Source organism: Mangifera indica, chromosome 13, assembly GCF_011075055.1.
Source record: "Mangifera indica cultivar Alphonso chromosome 13, CATAS_Mindica_2.1, whole genome shotgun sequence".
In the NCBI taxonomy this organism is placed as follows: domain Eukaryota; kingdom Viridiplantae; phylum Streptophyta; class Magnoliopsida; order Sapindales; family Anacardiaceae; genus Mangifera; species Mangifera indica.
Window position 1 is genome coordinate 887,528 of NC_058149.1, and position 13,561 is coordinate 901,088.

At 33.5% G+C, this 13,561-nt stretch overlaps 1 long non-coding RNA gene across 1 annotated transcript; it reads left to right on the forward strand.

The window, feature by feature from the left end:
• Positions 1-10,153: 10,153 nt before the first annotated feature.
• On the forward strand, positions 10,154-12,766 carry LOC123194006. Its single transcript, XR_006497187.1, has 2 exons — positions 10,154-10,829; positions 11,206-12,766. It is a non-coding gene; the product is annotated as an uncharacterized LOC123194006 (long non-coding RNA).
• The last annotated feature ends 795 nt before the right edge of the window (positions 12,767-13,561 follow it).

Here is a 13,561-nt window from a genome sequence, read left to right on the forward strand (position 1 = left end):
AAAATAGCAACAATCGGGAAATTCTTTGGAAATCTAAAAAATACGAGTCGATATATCGTAAAACGGTAAAATTTTAAAAAAAACGGAACTGAAATTTGAATTCTAAAGGTTGAAAAACCCTAGAATGACAACAATCAAAAAATTTTTCAGAAATCTAAAAAATAGGAGTCGATATATCGTAAAACGGTAAAATTCGAAAAAACAGAACTGAAATTCGAATTCTAAAGGTTGAAAAACCCTAAAATGGCAACAATCAAGAAATTCTTCGGAAATCTCAAAAATACGAATCGATATATCGTAAAACGGTGAAATTCGAAAAAATGGAAATGAAATTCGAATTCTAAAGGTTGAAAAACCCTAGAATGGCAACAATCGAGAAATTCTTCGAAAATCTGACAAATATGAGTCGATATATCGTAAAACGATGAAATTCGAAAAAACGGAACTGAAATTCGAATTCTAAAGGTTAAAAAACCCTATAATAACAATAATCGAAAAATTCTTCGAAAATCTGAAAAGTACGAGTCGATTATCGTAAAACAGTGAAATTCGAAAAAATGGAACTGAAATTCTAATTCTAAAAGTTGAAATACCTTAGAATGGTAATAATCGAAAAATTTTTCGAAAATTTTAAAAATACGAGGTCATTACATCGTAAAATGTGTCCAAGAGGCACAAAAATCGAGAAACTTAATCTAAAATTCTAAAACTACATATTAAAAAATCTTAAAACAGAAAAAATAGATATAAAATTCTAAAACTACTCGTCGAGAAACCCTGGATGTAAAAAATATCAATTTACCCCCTGAGAAAATGTCTATTACAAACATATCCAATATTTATCCCTTGCCCCTCAGTATTTCTCGAAATTGTACCGCCCCTGCAGTTTCAAAATTGTTAATTTTCCCCCCAATCCACTGTGACATGGCAAATTTCAGAAACGCCTACAGTGGACTGACAATACCAACAAGATCCCTAATATTTTTAAAAAGCCACTTAACCCCCCTAACCACTGTCACAGTGGGCTGTTCATCTTTACAGTGGAAAACACTATTCCACGTCGCGCTGCCGCTGGCTTCCGACGCAATTTTCGGCCAAAAATCGCTCATTTCGGCCTCCAATTTCAACATAAATCTAATCTAGATATGCTTTAACACAAAACCCCTCAACCAATTTAACAAAAATAGCCAAAAATCAAAACATATTAAACATTGTTCAAACCACAAACCCTAATATTTCAATCCGCAAATTCTCACTCAAATCTCAATAATATGAACAATAACTTGATTCAAACAAGATCACGAAAGATATACTAACCTTCTTGACCATTTTCGTTCACCGGAGAGCAAGAAAATCGTCGGAAATGGCTTCACAGTGGGATGACAGTGGAACGCCCGTTCACAGTGGGAGAAAAGTCTAATTTTTTTGGATTTGCACAGTGATTATGGGCGTTTTACAATGGGAATTATGAAATTTTGGCTTGTTTATATAGAGGGGTAGTTTAGACATTTAACAAATGTTGGGCATTTTTACTTAAATATGAATTTTTTGGGCAATTTTGCTTAAGTCCCCTCACTTTTGCCTATTTTTAATAATTTCCCTTTTATTTAATAAAACTAAAATTGAATAAATATAATTTAATTAGTACAAAAAAGAGGAAAATGGGTTAACCTTAATTAAAATAAAATAGTAGTATTATGTATATAACTTTTATATATAAATTTGTACACAAATATTGATATTTTATTATATGATTAGACAATTCAAAATTAAAAATAACATAACACTTAATCATATAATAATATATTATCATTTATATATAAAATTATATACAAAAATTTTATACATAATATTATGGATAATAAAAAGGTCAAACATGTCAGTGTTTATACGGGAACATTCCAAAGTGAACTCTGTGATGAAAGCCCAAGAAACAGCCCATCTCACAATGATATGATGCTCTCTTGTTTCACTTTATTGCTTTTTATTCTTGTTGGCATTGACTCTCACAATTTTCAATTAATTAAAATAACTTGAGAACTCTACCAATATAGAATAAAGATAAGCAACTTAATTAAATATAATTTTGTCTTTGTCTCAAATCTTTCAACAAACCTTAACGTCCCTCAACCATAATTGCCCTTTATATTATCTCATATTCTCATCTGCAAAATTTCACATAGAAATGATGAATTCAAGCAAGAAGGATCATTAAATTCAAGTATTTAGATTAATATGTACTAGTTTTTTGCTCTTTAGTTGATGTAAATTGGGCAATATTTACAGATTTTTTAAATTTAAAGTTTTCCTAAAAGTTTAGCATAATACAGTAAGCTTTATACTGATACACTAAACTTCAAACGGGGGTAAGTGTAAGATTTTCAATATAATGGGGACTAATAAACTTTCACTAGCATATTTAGGGGTGAATAGTAAAATTTATAAACCAAAAGGGCTTGGAAATTTATAAACCAAAAGGGCTTGGCATAGGGAATACACTATTAGCATACTCAGGAGCAAATTGTAAGATTTAATGTGACGCTACAGGAGATAAATAAAGCCAAGTTGGATGTACAATATAAGACTTTTTTGTTTTTGTTTTTGTTATTATTATTACTATTTTTATTATTTATGCATGAAGCGGCTTATAGCATAATGAGGCTGGCTAAATATCTAATGCATAGTCTAGTAAATTATATCCTGACTGGAAAAATTTTTTTCTTTTTATTAGAGGGCCAAGTTTTTCTTTTTTTTGGGTATGTAAAAATATATTAGCACAATGAAGCAATGAGCCAAGCATGGACCTAAAAAATAAACTAAAGCTCACCTATCCTCCAAGAGAGGACAATGAAAAAAACGATTAGACCAAACCAGGTTTGCACCATAAACACAAATGCTAGTGATCACCAATTCCTCTGGAAAACTTATTACAGTTTCTATAATGATTGAGTTCAAGAGGAATAGGAGAACAACATTAAACTAATAAAATATGTACAATATAGCTGAGAAGCATTATACTAAACAAAAATAACAACCCTGTCTTCCATAGGGATTGTTGTAGCTGTTTGGCTTGGATGGTGCCACTGTACGGAGCTGGACCTCTTCGAGAAGTACTAATCTGAAGGTCCAAGCAAAAGGCAGAAACCCAGCTTAATTTGCAGGTTACCAGCCCACCAAAGAGAAAAAACGCCTAGGCTGGAGCAGCTTTAGGCAAACTGGACAACCCAGAATAGATGCTGCTGCTGTGAGTCCTATCAGGTCCGGAGAGTAGCAGCAACCTATGAAACAGAGAGGGGCCAGCAACCAAGGGAAAACGAAGGAAAGATACCTCAATTAGACTGCAGGAGACCAGCATACTGGAGGGATACTTCAAGGCAAAAACAGAGGCTGCAATGGGTCTGCTCCAGGAAAACCACCAGGAGATGCTGGGAAAATTTCAGATCAACCTAGAAAAGATTCCAGAGAGGCCAGAAGGCCAAAACTGGGACTGGAGGAAGTTGCAGCATGAGGAAGGAGTTAAGTGCAGTAGCAGAATCCTTGACTAGAGCACATTCTGCAGAAATGGAGAATTTTGACAGAAGCAGCATATTGTAGCCATACAGAAGACTTTATAGATCACCGACCAGCAGCATATAACAAGAAAGAAATCCACAAGCAAAAAATTATCCGACGACAAGGACAGGACATCAGAGGCAGTCAGCAGATTAGCCAACCAAAATGTATCCAAGGAAAGCAACAAAGTCCCACGAGTGCATCAGGCAGCATCAGCTTGCTTTAAATTGAGTATCCACCTGCAGTAACCAAACAAACATCTTGCCAAGGAGAAATGCAGAGTTGCAATGGCCAGTGTGCGAGGAGCAGGCTGGAAGAAAAATCTGCAGGAATGAGGAAATGTAGCATGGCCAGGACAGCGAGTGCATTCTTCTGTAGAAAAGCTCTTGAAAAGCTGATCAAACACCCTTGCATTAGAAATATTCAGGAGAGTGAACATGCAGCAGGGAGGATGAAACAGGCAGCAAGTCATGTAGTAATCTAATTTTAGCAGCCAACAGGAAGAGAGGAGAAGCAGCAGGTCTGGATTAACTAGATTTCCAAAAACCAGCAGCCAGCAAGGCTCAATGCATAACACCTGCAAAATAGAACCCCTCGTAGAAAAACACTTCCTTCTGTACAGCATCTTGGACATGGTCTTCTTGTTGCAGAGCTTGTTTAAATATGCACATTGGCAGGTCCCATTTCCTAGCTATTTTTTCATTACTCCATGAGGTTTGCACATTTGTAAACTTAGTGCCTTTGCCCCTCACCAATCTTCTTATGTTCTCCTTAATGCATTCCTTGGTTTGCATGCCTCTTGAGAAAATTCTGTTGTTTCTTTCTCTCCAGATAGCATGGGGCAATTGCTCCCAACCCCGATTTTCCCATCACATGCTTCAACTTACTCCTTTTCCAGTCTCTTGCGATTATTTCAATGTACCTCTCCCAAGGTTGACCTCGATAGTCCACCTCACATCTCTCAAGAATTCCTTTCCAAATGAAGCTACTAAAATAATATTGGAAAAAAAGGTGGATGATGTCCTCATCATGAGTGTAGAATTATGAATTGGGTTATGAACCGGATTAATATTATTGATGAAACATTATCTAATATATAATAGTACACTGTAGTCTAAACTGAATTTCTAATTCTATAAAATAAGAAAAATAATAAATAATTAAACTAGAGTAATAATCCTATGAAATAGGAAAAATATTAATAACTAAACTAGAATCCTAATCCTATGAAATAAGAAAAATAATAAATATCAAATCAAAATCAAACCTAATCAAAATCAGAACAAATTAGAATCAGATTTTACATTCTGATTAGAATTAGATCAAATAGGAATATATTTAACACTCTCTCGCAATTGCAGCAGGAGCTCTCGGAGCTATAATTGGAGACATAAGTTGAGAAGTCAATTGTGTTAGGAGAGAGAGCAAAGCACCATAGAGAAAGGCTAAGCTAAAGTTGACTCGATCTCGAGTGGTTGGAGATAGAGGAAGGTGTTGCTAGAAAGAGAATTACAAACTGTTGAAGGCAATTAGGATAACACAAAAATAGAACTATAGTAGCAAAACCAACAGCGATTTGAAAAAGTTTTGAATCAACCATCAAAAGAAAAAAAACATACCAACAGTGAACAGAAAACCTGATCAAATCCAAGAACAAAGAAAGACTTCGATGTTGCTGGTATAGAAGAGAAGACTACCGAGAGAAGAGAGATGAGAGCAGATGCTTAATCATTTGAGAGATGAAAGAAGGAGCTTAATCATGAGAGAGACAAGAGTAAGGGCTCGATCATGAGAAAGACGAGAGCAAGAGGTCAATTGTGAGAGAAACGAGAGCAAGAGCTTAATCGTGAGAGAGACGAGAGTAGGGGCTATGGAAAAAGAGAAAAAAATCAGTTTTCAAAATTGAAGGCCACAGAGGATATTAACCGCTCTGATACCATGTAGAATTATGAATTGGGTTATAAACCAAATTAATATTATTGATGAAACATTGTCCAATATATAATATTACAATGTAGTCTAAATTGGAATCATAATCTTATAAAATAAGAAAAATAATAAATAACAAATCAAAATCAAACTTAATCAGAATTAGAACAAATCAAAATAAGATTTGATTAGAATCAAATCAAATATGAATACATTTAACAATGAGAGCCACATAACACAAAACTTGTTGAATTTATGATTCCAATTCTATGTAACTTGTCCTCTGTAGAAAACTTTTGTTTCATGACTAGCCAAAAGATAACAACATGTCTTGGAATGAATTTTTTATGCCAAACTACATTAGCCCAAATTGACTTCTTTTTCCTTGCACGAAATTCATTCCAAGTCAAACTAATAGAAAATCTCCCACTGAATCTCCCATTGGGGCTAGGGGTCCAAAGCACAATATCTTGCCTTCTAGTAGGGTGATATTCAACCATCTCTTTAAGCTTCATTAAATCTATTGAGTTTGCCACCGAACATTTCCAATCCTTACCATCTATGATATCCTTCACTTTAGCATTCCTCCCAAAACTCAACTCATTAATAATTTTGTTACCATACTTATAAAAAAGCAGGCCCACTGGGTGCCAATTGTCCATCCAAAGAAAGGTATGTTTCCCATTCCCAATGTGGTGATTGATTTTATCTCTCAAATTTTCTTTTAACTTAAACTGTTTCTACCAACACCATGGGCTATCATTAGTAGCTTTAATCTTCCAAAAGCTCCCCCTACCTTTAAGCCTATTTGTTTTGATCCAATTTACCCATACTAAGGAGCTCTTGATTTGAGCGAGGTTCCAAAGGTGCTTTGCCATAGCTGCTTTATTTCAATCCTTGCTTTTCATGATAGCTAACCCACCTTCCTTCTTTGGGGCACAAACTTCCTTCCAAACAACTTTAGATTTGTTATGGTTAAGGTCCTAAGCTTGACATCAATCTCCTTGTGAACTTTGGAAGACAATAAAAACTGAGATGATCAATAAATCTGAATGCCAAAAAATAACTTTAGTTAACATCAGTCTTATAGCATAAGAGAGGAATTTGCTCTTCCTAGAGGTGATTCTACCAAGGATTTTATCTATAAGCAGTTATTAATCTTTTAAGGAAAGCTTAATAAAGAACATGAGAACCCTAAGGTATTTAAAAGGAATAGTCCCGACTTCAAAATTAAGGATCTCCTTCAACACACATTTTTCTTCATTGGTGACCCAAAAAGGTATATATTGCTTTAAGCGCCATTGTTGGCTTTCAATCTCAACCACTTGTGGAAAGTGTACAAAGTTTCTTTGATGAGCTTTCTAGCGTATTTTCGGCCTTAAAAAAAATGAAGAGATCATTTGCAAAACAAAGGTTAGAAATTTTGCTTCCTTTGCACTTCCAATGGAACTCTAACTTCTTTTTAGATGTTATATCTTCAAGAATTAATTCTTGAAAGAATCTCTATGGTAATAACAAAAAGATAAGGAGATTTGGGATCCTCTTGTTTTAGGCCTCTCAAGTTTCTAAAGAAATTTTCAAGCTCAACATTAATGCAAAGAGAGAAAGATGGAGTGGATATGCAAACCTCAGTCCAATTGATAAACGTAGGATGCAATTCAACTTTTCTTAAGATCGCTCCAATAAAGTTTCAACTCACCATATCATAGGCTTTCATTGAATCTACCTTGATAGCACATCTCTTCCTATTCTTCACTTCGTTATGATATCTATTGATCAACTCATTACATAGGATGATGTTATCATTAATTCTTCTCCCTCCCACAAAAGTAGCTTGATCTTATTTGATGAAAGCGGGAAGAATGCATTTAAGTTTATTGGTTATAATCTTTGTAATGCACTTATAAATAAATGGACAACATGAGATAGGCCTATAAACCTTACACTCAGAGAGATTTTCACATTTTGGAACAAATGTGATAATAGAACAATTAATCTCCCTAAAAAGGGATTCAGTCATAAGATATACTAAATAGCTTCAATCACATCCTTTCTCACTGTTTCCCTGCTTTCTTGAAAAAATGGGCACTATCCAGACTTGTAGCTTTGTAACTATCCATGCATGGCAAAAATAGTGTGCTTGATCTCCTTTCCTGTTCTTTTCAGTAGCTTCCTTGGGAACCATGTAGTAAAAAATAACGTTATATTTTTTATCTACCATTTTCTATTTTTTTGCACAAAAAATTGTGTGAATCATATTTATTTATTATTTAACATTTCTGTGCGAATCAATTTGTGTATGAGGCCATAGACACATAGTGTCTAAATAAATTTAAAAAAATGATTTCGTAATAGCAATAATGTGTTGGAAAATTTAGAGAAATTTGCATGGATACTTGAATTTGCCCCCTTTAGAACAATGCTCAGGTACAAAGCAAGCTTTGATAAATATATAATGGCCACTCTAACTATGGGTGTTAAAAACCGGTTAACTGAACAAGTTTGACAATTTTTCAAACTGAATTAAATTTTCGGTTTAGAGGAAATCATAAACTAAAACTAAACAAATTTAAAGATTAACCAATTTTGAACTAAACTAAAAACACTAATTAACCAAACCAAATTTTTAGTTAAATTGTTTTGAACCATATTTCAAAGGATTATCCTATTTCATTATTTTTTTTCCTTTTTTTTTTTAAAATAGATTCATATCTTTAATCATTTCTTATTCACTCTTTTGAAAACCAATTTGGTTTGATCAACCGGTTTTAAAAATTTAACAAACCAATAATCAAATCAAAAAATCAGCTTTTCTATACTTTTGAACTAATATGCAAATCGAGTTTGCAAATAACCTATGTTTTTGTTCGATTTTCAGTTTGAAAATTGTTGGGTTTGGTTATCGGATATTTTTTAACACCCCTCAGTCTTATATCTAAAAGAGGAATATTAATTAAAATAACCACTTTTTTTACTTTTTATATATGTATAGTCACTTTTTTTTCTACTATACATATATAGTCACTTTTTAATTTGACTTTCCCTTTAAAAGTCTCCAATTTTTTACTCATAAAATTGGTGCTGGCCGGCCAACCAATTTTATATATAAAATGGGTTATAAAATTGGTTGATTGTGTAGTTAGCCGACAGACACCAATTTTATAAATAGAAAATTGGCAGGTTGGGTGGGCCAACCATCTAACCAACCAAATATAAAATTGGTTGGCTGGGTGGGCTAACCATCCAGCCTGCCTACCAATTTTATATATACAATGGGTTATAAAATTGGTTGGCTGGCCAACCCCACCGAGCCAACCAATTTTTTATTTACTTTATAGGTTAATTGGATGAGTGAGATTTATATGTCGATTGGGTGATTATAAATATTAAAGGTATTTTAGATATTTTATATACTGAGCTATAAAAAACTGCTATAAAACAAAGTTTCACTAATCCATGAATAAAATTATATTTCCTTAAGCTTATGCTTCAAGATAAATATATAAATCATAACAATATATGCTTCAAGATAAATTATAGTTCTTATATGATTCTCTCATGTTTCCCTTTATCACTTGTTATTGTTGTTGGCATTCTCTCTCAAAATTTGCAATTTTTAAACAGGAGCATCACTTTGTTTTTAGAGTACTTAAATAAAATTGGCGAAGAGGTTGTTTTTGGCTGAAAAAGGGTAATATTGGCAGATCTTCATTCATTTTTGGAACTTAGGATTGCCTTAACTTCGAATGGGTCAAATATAATACTTTATCAAATATAAGGAAATTAATATAACTTTCATTAGTGTATTCAGGGTTGTGTCTACAAGATTTAAAGTTAAAGGGGCTAAAGAAAAGTGTAGTGTAAAGAGTACGCTGCCAACAAGTTAAAGGGGTTAAAGATGAAAATACCATTTAGCAAAAATATTTCAAAAAATTAAAAATTAATTATATTTTCTCTCGTGAGTTTAAAAATTTAATAATTTTTTTCTATTTAAAGTTTAAAAAATGATCATTTCCCCTACCAAATTCTAGAGTTTCATACTTTTTCAAATTTTCTTTTTGCAAGCACCCCAAACTTTTTGAAACTTTATTTCACTTGCCAAATAGTTTCTATTTGTTGCCCTTCCTTTGATGACATTTTCCCTCTATCTTTGATTGTCTCCATGCTCGAGATTGAGCCATTGTCAACCCAACATCCATCTTTGATGATAACAAACACAACAACATTGGTCTCTTGATTTTGAAGGGACAACGACGACGATATCCGTCTCTCAAAAGAACTAAACAACACATAGAAAGGGACAAGGAAGAGAGCCAAATTTCTTGATGGAGACAAAAAGTTTTGACAGTGATTGCAAAAGGAAATTTTGACAAGTATGAAACTCTAAAATTGGATGGAAAAAATAATCATTTTTTAAATTTTGAATAGAGAAAATTATTATATACTTAACCCTTAATTATTGGTGATTGAGTAATAAGGCAAAAGGACTTGTTCCCACCCAAAGTTTCATGTGTTATTAATTCTACTGCAAAGTTTCAAAATCTGAAAAACAATCCATCTACTGCTACTAGTAATAAAATTTACGAGTAATAAAGGTACATCAGTCAGGTTAAACCTATTTTAAATATATTTAATATTTAAAAATAAGATATTATCCCTCAAGCACAAACATTTTAGGGGTTTTTTTTGTCCTTTTTGCTTTGCTGCCCCCACAACTGCACCATCTCTATCTTGCCGGCGCCTCTTTATTCGTCGTGGCTGTGCGAGGGGTTCTCTGCTCTTGCTTGTTTTTCTGGCGCCGTCGAACTCCTTCGGTGCTTGAACTTCCTCCTTCGCCGTAACGAGTGTTTTTTTTCTCTTTAGCCGATATTTCTCTGTCAATGGAGTCTTCTTCCATCGACAGTTGCCTTTCCGTGAAGTGGTGCTCTCCGGCGCTCTCTCTCACTACCGACTGTTGTGTTGGTGCTCGCGCTCATCGTCTGCTTCTTCTTACATCAATTCGGGGAGCTGATTCAGTTCCCGATTCATACGACGAATCGTTCCCAGTGACCGCTTTATTGCTCTTCACTTCAACTTCTCCCTACCCAGTATGCCGAAGAAACGGAGAGTTCTAGAGATTCTATGGAAACTTTTCTGTGAAAGAGCTCGAACTCTTGCCGACACAATCATGTCTATGGTTTCAAAATCAAGCGGTGAGGGGGAAAATGCGTTTTTTTCTCATTAAACGTGGCGATTCTTCCGATTACCGCAAGTCCTCCATCATTGTCTCGTTGTTGTCAACGAGGAAGCACCCCATTTCTCCCATTTCTCCCATTTCTCTACGAACCTCTACTGGTCCCAACACTGAGGTTCAGTTCTGGTCCTTTGCGTTTCTATATGTTGACTATAATTGGATTGATTTTAGATTTGGAATGTGTTTGGTTTGTTCAGATAGGTGAAAGGATTATGGAGATGTGTCTGGAAACGTCTAATGTCATATATGGTCGTTTATGTAAAGTTCTTTTTTTAGTTACTGTAAAGTTCATGCTTTTGTTGATGCTTTATTTTTTCAACATATTAAAAATGGTTTATTTTTTCAACCATCTTTTGTTGATGGTTTCTTTTTTAAGTTATTTTGATTTTCTCATTAAAGCCGTGAATCTGCCAATCTGTTGCATATTTGCTAGAGGAATACAGATACAAATATGGCAGTTTGATTTTGCTAAAATTTCCCTGAATATGCAGAGCCAGCTTGCAGGAGAATCTGAACTCTGCAGACTGGAAAAAAAACCATCGCTAAATGTGTGAAGTCTGATAGCCTGTGGGACGATTGCTCTTCCTGCATGTGCCAACAAAAATCTTCCACGGTTTTAAAGAAAGACAGCATCAAAGCAGTCAGTTTGCAAGCAATAATCTGCAGCAGTAAAAATAAAACAAAAGTGCAGAGTTCAGCAGGCAGTTTTCCTGGAGAGTGAAGGAGATGATGCCAGGATGGAATTTTAGGCAAAGGGAAGAAACCTGGATCATGCAGGTGAAGCCAAAAGTGCAGCAGCAAGCAGACACAATGAGCTGCTCCATTGAATTGCCTACTAACCAGCAGCCTAAAGCAGAATCTGAAGAGTACTTCAAAGGCGAGACTGCAGAGAGATATACTTGTTGTGGATGTTAAACTAACTTTAGAAGTTGGGAAAATCCCGTTGCAGAGTAAGGTCCATCTGATTGTGAAACTGGTGAAGCCTATCAGTTAGACATAGAGAATACTAATTTTTCAGTATTAAAAAACTAAAATGAAATGCTATTTTACTGAGTCTTTACCAGTTCAAAGCTTTCGTGCAGGGTTAGAAATTGTGTAGTTTCTGTTTATTGTCATTACTGGTTTATATGTTGCCATTCCATGAGGTTAATTAATACTCTGATGTGATTGCAGGGAAACCACATGCTCTTCACAAGAGGGTGGAGCAGCTCTGCAGCAGGCAATTTAAATGGGCTGAGCTGAAAAGAAAATCAAAGGTGTTTGTTTAGTTTGCTAGAGTACAAAACTATTGGCTTTCCCATTTTCCCTAGTTGGTTTTCAACAAACCCAATCTATTTACAATCTTACTGTCAAACAATAGAGAGGAAAATAGACACTAATAGTTCCAGTTTGAAAGGGCGTCTTTGCGTAGTTGGGTTTAAATAATCTGCTTACCTATAACGCTTGTTAGGGTAATGTTTGATTCACCTAATATTTTATTATTTAGCAAGCTAAATAAAAAGATAAAGAGAGATTCAAGCAACCCAATTTCCCATACTTTGTAATTTACAGTTTGATTAAACTTTTTAGGACATTTTGTTGTGGTGATCATATGAGTCTTTTCTTCTCTTTTATTTCACTCGTATAGAGACTGCATCAGAGTTCATGGATCAAATGAAGTACACATATACTCCTTGAAATTTTAGGTTCTCGTGCCTCAATTATTTTCAGGCTATGTTTTCAGCTGTAGAACTTGAATAGGATAACTTTTTCATTGCATCAGACTTTTTTTTTTTTTGTTTATTATTATTATTATAATTGAGGCTTGAAGAGGCTTTTAGTATTATGAAGGTGGCCAGCATTGTTTACTATGTATTTTTCATTTTTATTCTAATGATCAAGTTGACAACAATTTTTCAAGGTTTACCATAGATTTCATTTATCTTCTACTGTTGTAATTCTTATGAATTATTTATTCAGCTTATGCAGTTTGTGTAATAATTTACAAGCTAGTTTTTGTGAAGGCAAATTTGAATGTTTCCTAATCTGTATCTATCTATTTTGAAAATTTAAGAAATATTTGGTTTGTTTTGTTTTTTGAGCAATATCATGTACACACATTTTTTAAATAGATAATTAAGTATATATATAATATGTCATCATGTGATGAACTATTATTTTATTTTTAATTCAAAATCATTGAATCACATGATGACAAAAGTATGTATACATAATTTTATTGATATTTTAGCTATATAGCTTTACTGTTTTATTTTTAAGTATGAAGAAAATAATATTTCCCAGATGGCAAGTGATTTAATATATTTTGAAAATATTATTATAGTGATACATTAATTTTATACATTTTGAGAATATTGTAGTTGTATATATCTAGACAAAGAATCTTTGAATAAACAGGAACAAAATCCTTCATCAGCAACATCAAGTGAGGAAGTTGGAGGCTTAATAACATCAAGTGATGAATTAGATGCCACACTTAATATTGCGATAATTAAGGGAGAAGGGATATGCTCAGAAAGTTTGCTATGGGAAAATTCTATATGAGAATGAATTGGTAATTGATAAAGTCAATTTCAAATATGGGATATGATCACTAATGTATGACTAGAATTCTAATTTGCAGGCATTTCATGCATATAAATTATCTTTTGTCAAGATTAATATTATCCTTAATTTTCATTGTTATTAATATTATAAATGATAATATAGTTTTTTTAAATTATAATCAAATCTTAATGAATAACACTAGACAATATAATATTGCATCCGCAAATTTGTATAAATAATTTCTTTATATAAGTAACATTATTCAAAACTACTATTCAAAAGTCTTTCATTTTAAGTTGA